General features: G+C 46.3%; 1 non-coding gene across 1 annotated transcript; it reads left to right on the plus strand.

Moving 5' to 3' along the window:
• Nucleotides 1–1,800: 1,800 nt before the first annotated feature.
• On the plus strand, nt 1,801–1,906 carry LOC118151841 (U6 spliceosomal RNA). The gene has a single exon (XR_004740246.1). It is a non-coding gene; the product is annotated as a U6 spliceosomal RNA (small nuclear RNA).
• The last annotated feature ends 1,809 nt before the right edge of the window (nt 1,907–3,715 follow it).

The following is a 3,715-nucleotide window of genomic DNA, read 5'->3' on the forward strand; positions in this document are numbered from 1 at the left end:
CTCTCAAGTTCAGACTATCCTCCTGCCTCAGCCTCCTGAGTAGCTGGGTCTACAGGCACCCGCCAGCATGGCTGGTTATTTGGGGTTTTTTGTTTGCTTTTGTTTTTTTGTATTTTTAGTAGAGACAAGGTTTCAATATGTCGGCCAGGCTGGTCTTGAACTCCTGACATCATGATCTGTCCCCCTCGGCCTCCCAAAGTGCTAGTATTACAGGCATGAGCCACCACGCCCAACCTTTTTTCTTTTTTTTGGAAATGGAGTCTTGCTGTTGCCGCCCAGACTGTAATGCAATGACACGATTTCTGCCTCCCAGGTTCAAGTGATTCTACTGCCTCAGCTTCCCAAGTACCTGGGATTACAGGCACCTGCCACCATGACCAGCTAATTTTTAAAAAATTTTTAGTAGAGAGGGGGTTTAACCACGTTGGCCAGGCTTCACTTGAACTCCTGACCTCAGGTGATCCACCCACCTCAGTCTCCCAAAGTGCTGGGATTACAGGTGTGAATTGCCATGCCCAGCCTATTGTTACTTTTGTTTCGTTTTGAGACAGAATTTTGCTTTGTTGCCTGGGCTGGAGTGTAGTGATTCAATCATAGCTCACTGCTGTCTTGAACCCCTGGGCTTAAGCCATTCTCCCACTTCAACCTCCTGAGTAGCTAGGACTACGAGGACGCACAACTGTGCTCAGATAATTTGAGGAAAAAAAATTTTTTTTTGTAAAGATGGAGGTCTCACTCTTGTCCCGGCTGGTCTCCAACTCCTGGCCTCAAGTGATCCTCCCACCTCAGGCCCCCAAAGGGCTGGGATTACAGGTGTGAGCCACTTCATCGAGCTTCGTTTTTTTATAAAACTAAATATACATCTATCCTATGACTGGCAAATCCACTCTTAGATATTTTACCCAAGAAAAATTGAAACATATGTCCACAAAAAGACACACATGAGAATGCCCATAGCAACTTTGAAAAAATATAGATAGGGGTCTTGCTTTGGTGCCCATGCTGGTCTCAGATACCTGGCTTCAAGCAATCCTCCTGCTTTAGCCTCTCAAAGTGCAGGGATTACAGGTGTGAGCCACCCTGTCCAGCCCATAGCAACTTTACTTATAATAGCTAAAACTGGATACAACCCCAAATGATCATAACAAAAGAACAAAATAAATTGGAGACTGGGGACAATTGTAAGGATTACCAGCCAGATGTCGTGGCTCATGCCTGTAATCCCAGCACTTCAGGAGTCTGAGGTCGGAGGATCATTTGAGGCCAAGAGCCTGAGACCAGCCTAGGCAATATAGCAAGGCCCTGTCTCTACGAAAATTTTTAAATAGATAGGCATGGTGGTACACTACTGTAGTCCTAGCTACTCAGGAGGCTAAGGTGAGAGGATTGTTTGAGCCAAAGAGTTCAAGGCTGCAGTGAGCTATGATTGTGTGGCTGCGCTCCAGTTTGAGCAACAGAGCAAGACCCCGTCTCTTTAAAAGAAAAAAAAAAAAAGGCCAGGCACGGTGGCTCGTGCCTATAATCCCAGTACTTTGGGAGACCAAGGTGGGCAGATCACGAGGTCAAGAGATCGACACCATCCTGGTCAATGTGGTAAAACCCTGTCTCTACTAAAAATACAAAAATTAGCTGGGTGTGGTGGCCTGTGCCTGTAGTCCCAGCTACTTGGGAGGCTGAGGCAGTATAATCCCTTGAACCTGGGAGGTGGAGGTTGCAGTGAGCCAAGATCACGCCACTGCACTCCAGCCTGGTGACAGAGCAAGACTCTGTCTCAAAAAAAAAAAAAAAAAAAAAAAAAAAATGCTCCCTTTGCCAACACATATGTTAAAATTAGAAAGACACAGAGAAGATTAGCATGGTCCCTGAGCAAGGATGACAGCAAATTTGCGAAGCATTCCATATTTTTAAGAAAGGATTATCAGATAGCATTGAAGGCCTGATCACCATTGAAAATCAGACATTGGAGCTAGTGAACATAGTTCTGTGATTTTCTCTAGCAGCCTGTAGGCAAGAGGCAGAAAAAAAGAAAATGAACCTTGTATGATCTACTTCTGGAAATTAGAGTAGGAGGGACAAAATGGCCAGAGGCAAAGGAAATAGATGTAGTAATGAGAATGGAGGGAAAATGGCTCTATTTGTCCTAGAGTGGTTTAGAAGCATCCTGTCCAGAGTTTACTTTGTTCTGTTCCCCACACTTCGGTGTTTCATGACTCAAAGGTAAGAAAATCAGCCAATCAGCCAGGAGCGGTGTCTCACGCCTGTAATCCCAGCACTTTGGGAGGTCAAGGCGAGTGGATCACCTGAGGTTGGGAGTTTGAGACCAGCCTGACCAATATAGAGAAACCTCATCTGTACTAAAAATACAAAAAATTAGCCAGGTGTGGTGGTGCATATCTGTAATCCCAGCTATTCAGGAGGCCGAGGCAGGAGAATTGCTTTAATGCAGGAAACAGAGGTTGCAGTGAGCCGAGATCGTGCCAGTGCACCAACCTGGCAACAAGAGCAAAACTCTGTCTCAGAAAGAGAGAGAGAGGAAAGAGAGAGAGAGAGAGACAGAGAGAGAGAGACAGAGAGAGAGGAAAAAGGAAGGAAGGAAGGAAGGAAGGAAGGAAGGAAGGAAGGAAGGAAGGAAGGAAGGAAGGAAGGAAATCAGAAAATCAGCCAATGCTCTTTGCTTAAAGGAGAGAAGGCAGTAGAAGTCACAGTTCGTGTTAAAAGGAGGCTCAGCAACAGATCCAGGGCAAGGCAGGGGTACCCCTGAGATGTTGCTCTAATCTGGGAATGCCAGGAAGGGCCGGAGCAAATCCTGACTTTGTGTGGCCACGAAGGAGGAGGACGCTGCTCTCACTGAGAGTATGAGGAGCTGTCATCTGTAAGGTATAGCAACTCACAACCTAAAAACCTAATTGGGCTGCTCCAGATAGGAAATAAAATGAAAATTCTGTCCAAGCAGGTGTCCCACTATCTCAGCAGGAAGCTGGGCACTGATTTGCATGTGCCAACATCCTCTTCTCTTTCCCTTCTGCCTAGTCACAGCTGGGTTTATGCTACTCTCCAGGGAGGGGCATCAAAGATATAGAGTCTTACAGAGCTGGAAAAGAAGCTTCCTTGGGAGCGAAGTCCAGGAAAAGAGAATAGAAATGGCTGTACCATTACAGCTCTAATTTCACTTCCTCTCTGTCCTTGCAGGCTCCGTAGAAGGAAAAAGAAATAAACTAATACTTATGAAAGATCTATTTCGTGTTGGCCAAGCATGGTGGCTCATGCCTGTAATCGCAGCACTTTGGGAGTCCAAGATGGGCAGATCACTTGAGGTCAGGAGTTCAAGACCAGCCTGGCCAACATGGTGAAACCCTGTCTCTACTAAAAATACAAAACGTATCCAGGTGTGGTGGTGGGCACCTGTAATCCCAGCCAATTGGGAGGCTGAGACAGGAGAACTGCTTGAACCTGAAAGGAAGCGGTTGCAGTGAGTTGGGATGGCGCCACTGCACTCCAGCCCAGACAACAGAGAAAGACTCCATCTCAAAAAAAAAAAAAAGGTCTACTTTGCATCTAGCCCTATGCTGAAGTCTTTCACATTAATCCTCCCGACAACTCTGCAAGTCCAAAATCATACTCATTCTTTTGTCTTTTTAAGATGGAGTCTCACTCTGTTGCCCAGGCTGAAGTGCAGTGGTGTGGTGTTGGCTCACTGCAACCTCTGCCTCTGGGG

The sequence above is a fragment of the Callithrix jacchus genome, chromosome 2 (genome assembly GCF_049354715.1).
Source record: "Callithrix jacchus isolate 240 chromosome 2, calJac240_pri, whole genome shotgun sequence".
Classification (NCBI taxonomy): Eukaryota; Metazoa; Chordata; class Mammalia; order Primates; family Cebidae; genus Callithrix; species Callithrix jacchus.